The sequence below is a fragment of the Cucumis sativus genome, chromosome 4 (assembly GCF_000004075.3).
Source record: "Cucumis sativus cultivar 9930 chromosome 4, Cucumber_9930_V3, whole genome shotgun sequence".
NCBI classification, from domain to species: domain Eukaryota; kingdom Viridiplantae; phylum Streptophyta; class Magnoliopsida; order Cucurbitales; family Cucurbitaceae; genus Cucumis; species Cucumis sativus.
Genome location: NC_026658.2, coordinates 2271229 through 2281300, shown reverse-complemented (window position 1 = coordinate 2281300; position 10072 = coordinate 2271229). Strand labels below are relative to the sequence as shown.

The following is a 10072-nucleotide window of genomic DNA, read 5'->3' as shown; positions in this document are numbered from 1 at the left end:
TATGTTCACGTTAACTTTAGATATATATTTTGAAATTCTTTATACTGACCAACAAACATTTGTGATTTGCCTATAAAAACAAAACGACAATACATTTCTATCGAAGTTTAAATTACAATATAGATCAATTCTTTTTTAGATCAAGCCAAGAGAGAATAAAGCACATGAACTTTTATCTTTTTAGTGTGTGAGATTTTAGTCATACATTGAGAATTTAGTAACTATATGTTTGTAGTGTATTCTCTTTGTTCCTAAATGATGGCAAAAAACACCTCACTGTCATAAAAACCATTGATGGGAGACTTATCGTGAGCCTATAAACCCTAATTCCAAACTTCCTTTTAGCCATGTCTTCACAAATGCCTCCAACCATTCGACTAGTTGATCTATTGAGCTCTTTCATCGTCCTCTTCATCTTGCCTTTCAATCCATCATCTCTTCTATATCCATTGGATAAGTTATAGCTTTTTAAAAACGCCTGTCGTGAATGCCAAAAGTCTCGATCATGACGACGTCTATTTGCATCATCACCTTGCATTGCACCTGCATGTGAACGAAGCCAAAGAAGAGATGAGTACATCATACCGTAGATGTACACATTAACACGAATTTGTCAGCGACCGCACACGCACAACCACAAAAATGACAATTTGTAATTCGTTGTGATACATATATAATTAACACCAGTTAAGAATCGACAGTGTAGACCCAAAATTGTTGTAGCAACATCATATGTAAAGTAAAGATTCATACCTTCAACGTTTTGATATTAACCATAATTACCTTGTCCAGTTGAATTATATACCTCAAGTGTGGAGTTGTATGTATGTCACTAAATGAAATCTCCACACATATATATACAATGGGAGAATATTACTTTATGGTAAACTTCTTATTCATTTTCATAATAATTGTTTAGTTTGGTAAACCAAAGGGCATTTTTGGCCTTGTGTGGTTGTAACTTCTTATTTCTCTCTCTCTCTCTCTTCTCTATCTTTAGGCTTGACTTCTCAAACACTCAAATGGAGAAATGGTAAAGTTAAAGTGGGTTAGGTTTGGTTTAGGTTAGTTAAGAATGGAGGAACCAAATTTCTGACCTTTCATAATCATGCAGTGAATTTGAAATTTGCTCAATATATGCAACTCATAATATTTAAGAAGTGGGGTTTGTCACATTTTTAATATTCTTCAATACAAAACTCATAAAATGTGAAAGTTATACACACACACACACACACAAACTTGAAGAATAATACAGATATCCATATGAGCATTAGAAGTTATACTCTTTCCTTTTGGTACAAAGGGTGCTTTTTCTTATTCCAATCAAAATGATAGACGTAAATGAAAAATTATATTAATGTAGAAAAACATTTAACTCAAACGTGAAAAATAAACTTCACAAGGAAAGGAAAATTATTTGGAGAATAAAATTTTTAATATCGTGTTTACTAAAACTCCTTTGAATAGAAATTAATTAAAAATACACAGTTAATTAATTAATTTTGATTGATATTTTGTTTGCTAATACTTTGGATGAGAATCAATTTAGGAAACCCCTCATAAAAGTAGGGACAAAAATAAGACAAGAAGGATCCAAAGAAGATTTAAAAATTGAAATGAGTTAATAGTATCCTAATTGATCCCCCAAGGTTAATTAAAAATAGGGTTCATATGATTTGGTGTTTATATAAATAATAAGAACTTCTCCTTCAGAAACGATTTCTTGAAATTATAAGTTACCATAAAAGAAATGTAAATTATTGGTTATAAGATTTTTGAGACTCTCATTTTCAAATACAAATTCTTCTTAATAATTTGTCATCATAACATATTCTATTCTTTCTTACGAACAGTACATCATAAGTTAGTGTAAATCAAAGAACAAAGGGGATAATAAGTAAAGTTTTTAAATTATGAAAAGTAGATTAAAACACAATAATCAAACTTATTATAATCATTTGTTAATATTTCTTTTTGTTGTTAATCATGTGGGAATTTAACTTTCCCATGCAAGTTGTCTACTTTTGTGTCCATTTTTATTTTCTTGTTGAGTGATTTACTTCTTATTATTCAACTAAAATTAATACTATGATTCCTACATTTTGATCTTACTTCTTCAATATATAGCAATTTAAAATATATTACGTTTAGATGAAGTTTATATTTTTTAAAAAATTAATTGACAGGAATAATTTATGGCAATTATATAATCTAAAATTAGTAAACAAATTAATCATGACAATAAAATATCTTGTACAAAAAAGAAAAAAATATAGAAATAAAATATCTTATTTTTGTTTTCTACTTTCTTTTAAGAAATATTTTAAGACCTATTTTCTTGCCAATTTATTAGGCCAAAAATGTATTTAATTAGAATAATCTATAAAGAAATATATTTTGAAGCATGTGCTAAACAAATAAATTAAAACCCCAAAAATACATCTTCACATGTATACACAATTAAAAAAGAAAAAAAAAAAAGAGTAGATTTGCAAGAATTTTATTTATTATTCTTTATCTTTTTTTAGCACAACCAAATTATAATAAACATTAGCTTTTCAAGACCTTTATTTATTTATTTATGCAACTACTAATAATTTATCATAAATAAAAGAGTCATAGTCATAATTATACTTATATATATATATAATTATTATTATTACTTACTAAATGAACAAAAAAAAAAAATAATAAAAGTGCAAAAAAGGAAACTAAAATGAAATTAAATCACATAAAAGACTAAAATTATAATTCTTTTTTTTATGATATGTTAATCATGTGGGCTTCATCTTTCCTAATCAAGTGGTCTTCAATAGCAGCCATTTCTTTTTCTTTCTCTCAAAATTTCTAAATAAAGTAATGCATTCATAAAAATTAATTATAAGACCCTAAATTACACCATCCTTTAATATTATTTTTCAAAAACTTATTTGTGTCAACAAGTAAATCAATTTAATTTTTTTTTTAAAGAAAAACTAAATTTCACTAAAGTGTAATCTTTGTTTATGAAAATAGATTATTATTATATAATCTCTCTAAACTACTTTTATTAGTTTATAATAAAGAGGCTGCTAAGTTCCAATGTCCCATACATATATTATTTTGATCATAAAGTAAAGTTCAAAATAGTTTCATTATTTCTTTTAATGAAAAAGTAAAGGATTTTCCTTTTTCTTTTAGATAAAAAGATATTAAAATAATCCTAATTCCCAATGGGGGTTTAAACCTTTTTATTTCTTTTTCTCTATGTTTGGGAATTAGGGCACAAGAGTTGAGTTTATATCTTCTTTATGGTAAATTTTCTTTTAAGAGGGTTGAGATGAATGATGGTTTCAAATTATGTGGCAAAAAAAAATGTGCTTTTTCACATCAAGATTTGTGAAATTTCTTTTGTCCTTGTTTAATGTGTCATTGTAACTATATGTAATCATAAATTAACGTAGATGATCACATGATCTATATATATATACTTGTATAAGAAAAAAAGTGTTCTTTCTTAGCTATTTTACTAACAATTTTCAAATTCAAGTTGTTTGTAGTATAGGCTTAAAAAGACGCATCTAATTGATTGAGATATATATTATGTGTGATCACAATTTTCACGAGTAAAAAATTATTGTTAGAGAATTTTAACGTTTTGATTGTTTGGTGTGAATTTTGTTACCTATTAATTTTTCTAAACTAAAATTGCTAGTAGTTCTATTTTCAAACGTAAAATTGTCAAAAATGTTAGAAACGGACAAATTACTTACGCTCTTTACAACAAAAATCAAAGATATAGTAGATTTTGATTTTTAGTAATTTTTTTTTGTTGCTATAGTGTTAATAGTTTATTTTTATTTATTTACTATTATTTTTTAAAAACTCCATTTTCAAATATAGAAAAAGTATACGGTATAATAAAACTATTAAACTTAAAAAGTATAAAATATTTGGTTAAACAACAATATTGAGTATAAGTAATAGAATATGATATTTTTGTTAAATTAGTTTGTGAATATTTGGTTGAAACTCATGAAAAATGAGAAAAGATGAATAGAAAATGAATATCATATGGAAGGGTTTGAATAGGAGAGGGAGGGAGGAGTCTAAATGCATGGGATTTGGATGTAGGTGTGGGAGAAAGTACATAAAATTGAATTCAAAAGAAAAGACATCGAATGAAAGTAGAGATAAAGATAAACTATTCTTCTTTTATTATTCACATTCAATCTTATAGTTAATTAAAGAGTACATATTATATATAGAGTAAAGTGTATGGATGTGGAAAGTTGATGTTGAGAATGGTGTGTGGCCATGAATGAGAGAGAGACCACGTACGTATGTTCCTATAATTGATTGAGATTTGAGGCCACACTTTTTCATAGCCGCCTCTATTTTGTCCCTTTCTCCATTTTCTTTCTCTAAAACAATTTAACCCTTTCCAAGTATAGATTTTGATATGAATCACACCTGTTGTTATTGTTCACACAAGATTTTTAGAGAAATTTAATTCTTAGAGTTGGACTTGTGTTTGTGTTGATTTGATGGTATGTAGTTCGACCTCCAATGTTTGATCATTTGATTCTCTTTCGGTCGAATAATGCATACGTTTGATGTATGATGTTCTTGAAGTTAAAGTCTTGAAAGAAAGTTAAGCTTTTATCTTTAAGGGAATTTCAATCTTCGAGGGTGGTCGGCTTTAGGAGTTAGGGAGTTTTCAATCTTCAAAGATGATCATAAGGAATTGAGAGAATTCACTCTACACCTTCTTTCTACAGTAAAAATTTCTCTCTCACAAATTAAGAACTCTTATATTTATAGAGTTATCTAGTAGGCTTGCTATATAATTAAGTTTTGGTCTGGTTGGTTTATAAATTAGACCAATGGGCTCAACAACGTAGATTTGAGTCATATTTAGTATTTGGGCTAAATTAAGTTTATTATTATTATTATTATTTAGTTGGACTTTAGTCTAAATAAATAATATTTAGTTGACCAAAATAATTAATTTGATCAAATGATCATCATAAAAACATGTGAAATTAACCAAATTTACGTCTTCAATTTCAATTTGGGACTACACATGTCAATTCTTAATCAGTCCCGAATTCAATTAATTGTACTTTTTTTATCATTTAATATATGCAATTTGTGATTGGTCCAAATTTCGTTATTCAATTTATAATATATTAATATGGGAAGATAAATATTTGTTTTTATTCAAACTGATATTTTTAAGAAAACCACCAAAATAAATAAATAAATAAATAAGAACCACTATAACTATCAAATTTTTTATTATTGTTATTATTATTATTATAAATTTCTCTCTCTTTAGTATACTTTTTGTTTGAAAAGACATAATAATAATGTGTACCTAACCAATTCAATTTTTTTTAAAAACATTTAACTAATTGCTTCTTAGATTAATCTAGAAAATTTCCAGAGAAAAGCAAATATCCAGTCATTTATAATTTTCAAGTTTCTCTAAAAAAAAAATTAACAAGAACAAGGGTTTATCGTATTTGAATTTTATCAACTATATAAGTAACGTAAATATTAGCAATTTTTCAATATCAAATCGACAAAGTGAAAACTTTGAAGAAATTTAACCTCACATATCCATTTTATATATACACATGAATAATAAATGTAAAAACCTAAATCTACACTTGGTCGTAATATGCCATAGAAAACCCTAAACATGATCTTGATGGTTTTTTTATACATATTACAATCATATACATTTTCTACTCTAATTTAAAGTTCATTGTAATTTGTTGATGTATAAAACAACAATAATACTTTTCTACCTCAAATTAATGACAACATGTAATAAATTATAAATTATATATCAATACTTTAAGTTGAATTTTAAAAACTTACGAAAATATAAACACATGATGGAAGGATTAAACAAAAAGTAAAGTAGAAAAATTAGCTACTAGAAAATTATACATTTTAAGGTTCTAAAAAATTAACTCCATAGATATTTAACTCTAGATGGATCACTTTAAAATTCAACTTTTCAAACATTCCAATAAACATGAGATGAAAACACATAAATTTAACCTAAATAAATAAATAAAAAATTATATGAACACTCAAACTTAGATAACCCCAATCTCTAAATGAAACTAGAAAGAATTTGAAAATAGAGTTAATAAAGCAATAATAATAATGTAAAGAAAATGATGATTGCTTAAACTAATCAATAAAAGCAATCAAATTAGACATCACAAAACCCAATAAAAAATAGTGAAAAAGAGTAAACAAAGTTGAAGAACACAACACATAACACCAACATAAAACGACCCCATATAAAGGCGAGGCTCTCGGATCGACATGTCGTTATGTATAACTAAAATCAATTCCAAAAATATACAATAATAATAAATATTAGATAACAAAAACAAAAACAAAAAGGTTTTGCAAAAAAAAAAAAAAGAGTCAAAGAGTGTGTTATATATATGTTTTGATGTAGTTGTCATCCCCATATGATTCTGTAAATAATAACAGATATATTATATCAAGAGATTTAGCAGCCCAACATCTTGTCTCCATAAATTATTATTATTATCACTATATTTTATAATTATGAAATCTGTTCTTTTGTGTAAGGAAAAAAGAATCTTTCTATCTGCAGTTCTAACTATTTTATATCCATTATTATTATACTTTTACCATATGCTACTTGACATTACATAATTTTGATTTAATAACACTATGCCATGTGGGGGAAAGAAGTTAAATAAAAGAAGCTTCTTTTGCTTTTTCTTTGTATGTGTGTGTTAGAAAATTTGAAACTAATAAGTTAAAATGTCTTTTTTGTTTGTGGAAAGCATAGACACATGGAGTTTTTGGGAATGAAATGCATGGGAAGTTTTTGTTAATTTTAAAATAATTATTAAGTTGGTGAATAATTCCTCTGTCAGGGCCATCACTATGTACTGATCTTAATTACATAAAAAGTTAAAAATCAAATTTCAGTTCAATATACACATGTGTTACTTGTCCTAATATATATTCTACTTATCGTTTTCTTTTAAGCTAATCTTCATTCAAGTTGATTTAGGAGTGCGTTTTTAGGTCAAAAGTTAAAAGTTGAAGAAACCGATCATTATTATACCCTAAGAAACTCCTAAACCAAAACGTATGCTTTCACAAACTATAACACCAGCTACTCACTGTAATTATAACCAATTTTATTAGTGTCTTGAACGTCCATTTTTAAGTTTATATGTTATAAATGACTAGCTCCTGCAAGGCAGAAGCCAAAGTATCAACGTATCCATCCGTCCAAATCTAAATGACTTCTTTAGATGATCCACATAGCTAATGAGTTATATGATCAACCACTCTGAAAGGTATGACTTATCATCCTTTCTGATATTCCAAAATGTTTCGAATGTGATTTATTGACGTTTATTTTAAGTTGAGCAGGCTAAAAGTTTTAAAACTAAAAATTGATTATTGAGAAAGTCTCGATAGATAAAAGAGTAATAATTAAGAAAACCATGAATTTCAAAACAAATTAATAAAATATTATTCAATATTAGCCAAATTTATTATCAAATTGGCAACACTTAGGTTGGAGTTTCAATACATATGTTTGAGAGAATCTCAATTCTCTCAAACATATAGTTTAAGGAGAAGTTTTTTTTAGTGGAAGTGAGGATCTCAAACTTAGGGAAGATCGGAGCCTCAACAGAAAATAAGAGATAAGTTGTACGATAGTTATTGTAGAAAGAGTCTAACCAACACGTACACTACCCTTTAGGGTAGACAATGTTGCACCAAACTAGTTATTAATCTTCAATTCGTATATTTGTCAATTGTTTTGTTACAACATTGCCTTGTGTACATTCTTCAACCAACATATCAGAGTAAGGCTTGCTCTTTTGGATATCTCGATCCTAAGTTTGTCTCTTGTTTGAAATGAATACTATTAAAGAAGTCATGTACCAAAATGGTACTAAACCTAAACAAACATATTGGATTTATATGAAAAAGATGAAACCTCCCCCCATAAAACTTTCATACCCTTTGAACAATATGAATAAATGTATTTCATCCCCTGCATTAACAGAACGTACCTCACCTAACTACTAAAGAAAAGCTTGAGATCATTATCTAGGAGTGGCAAATAAAGTAACTTCGAATCATTAAGACACTGATCAAAACTATCTAAGATGCTTTTTGGATGCATCTAATCAATTTTAATACATTGTTGATAGCTTAACGGTCAAGGAGTTGATACAAATATATTATTAAGTGATATTATTATTATTGCAAACTTTGACTTAATATAATGAGATGCATTATTATTGATTAAAGGAAAGAAAGAAATCAAAAGTTTGGTATATCTAATACTCAAAACTACTTTAACTTAGGTACCTAATGAACGTGCAAAGATGCAAAGCTTTTCACTTTAATAATAATAATGTGTCCTAATTCAAGAGAAAATTAATGTGTAATGATTAAAGAGTAAAATTGGCCACAATATAATATATAGAACATAGTGATCATAGTTTTGTAGTAGATGAGTGTAATTGATATAATTTATATTATAGATATCTAACGATAAACTGATAACAAGAATCTAATTATTATCGTTAATAAATCTAATTCTTCATATTAAACAACTCCATGTTGAAGTGATGTTTAGACTTTAAGGCTTTTCCTTCTCATCTACTCAAAGAGTTACATGATCCATTACTAAATTAACACAAAAGCCATTAATTTCATTTTAGTTATGCTTCACAAACTCACATGATCATTTGTGGAAAGGTAGTTTACTAATTGTGAAATAATAACATATAACTAACATCAAACTCAATAGAACATCACTAATATTTTTTTTCAAGAAAAAGAATTATTTTGAAATTTTTTTCGGTTAACAACCTTCAAGATAAAACTTCTCTCGATTAGCTATAGATTTGACCTAGCTAATATCTTTATCCGTTGCATCATAGTATATATTATGGCTCACACGCTAAATACGCGTATATATCTAACTCTTAAAATTTCGTAATTTATACCATCATTTCAAAACGGAAATTTGAACTACAATCAAAGTATGCACTATATATTATTTTCAACATCTAGTTACTTAGATAATGGTATGATATTATATCATGATCAAATAATTGATGAAAAGGAGATGAGCCAAAATTATAAGGAACCTACAATCAAATTAAACCAGCTGTTTTGACTTGAATCAAAATATTGTCCTTTGTGATTCCAAAATTTGTTTCTTCAAAGCTGAGCATTGATTTATTCCCGAATCTAACTTTTCAAATCTCCCTCTTGACTCATTAATGGTTCACTAAAATTGGCAAAAATGTAATCAATTTCTTAGACTTTTCATTCAATATGTATAACGTAATTAACTTGTTTTTCTTCTCTCTACAACTTGTAATAACTTTTCCAAAAACAGCCAAATTCACAAGAAAAGGATAGGTAAAATATAATGCTAGATTTAATTATTTAAATTCATTTTACAGAAAAATATTAAACCAAGCAATTATAAATATCGTGTAGAATCGAATGGTTGATTTTGAAGTTGATATTGATACTACAAAATCTATGGTAAAACTTAGAGTGATTATATAATTAAATATAGAAGTATTGAATTCACAAATTAAAAAAAAAAAACAATTTTCTACAAAATTATATATATTTTTTTCCGATTCATTCAAATCAACCAAATTCTTAAACAAATGGGAAATTACACTTTATAGAAAATAGAAAAGGAAACAAAATGAACAATCTATAAATTAAAATAATTATACCCATCTTAATTTGGCTTTTTTTTATAAAAAAAATCATCTTAATTATTCTGATCTACTGCTGCTGGGGGATTAGATCCCCAATTAAATTTAAATAATGTCAACTAGTAATGAACTCTAATTGACCAAATCCCCCAAAAAGATAATGACACTTTTTTTTCATGAAAAGTTTGAGAGAAAAAAAAGTAATAAAAAGCTACAATATAATAGGGTTTTATATGTTAATTAAAGCTAATGAAGTTAGGCATGAGATCATTTTCTTTGATTAACTATATATTTCCAACTCTCTAATTAGC

General features: G+C 26.7%; 1 long non-coding RNA gene across 1 annotated transcript; it reads right to left on the bottom strand.

Annotated features, from left to right (window-relative positions):
- Positions 1–25: 25 nt before the first annotated feature.
- LOC105435173 lies at positions 26–861 on the bottom strand. The gene is made up of 2 exons (XR_969180.2): positions 754–861; positions 26–543 (listed from the first exon to the last, which is right to left on the bottom strand). It is a non-coding gene; the product is annotated as an uncharacterized LOC105435173 (long non-coding RNA).
- Between the last annotated feature and the right edge of the window lie 9211 nt (positions 862–10072).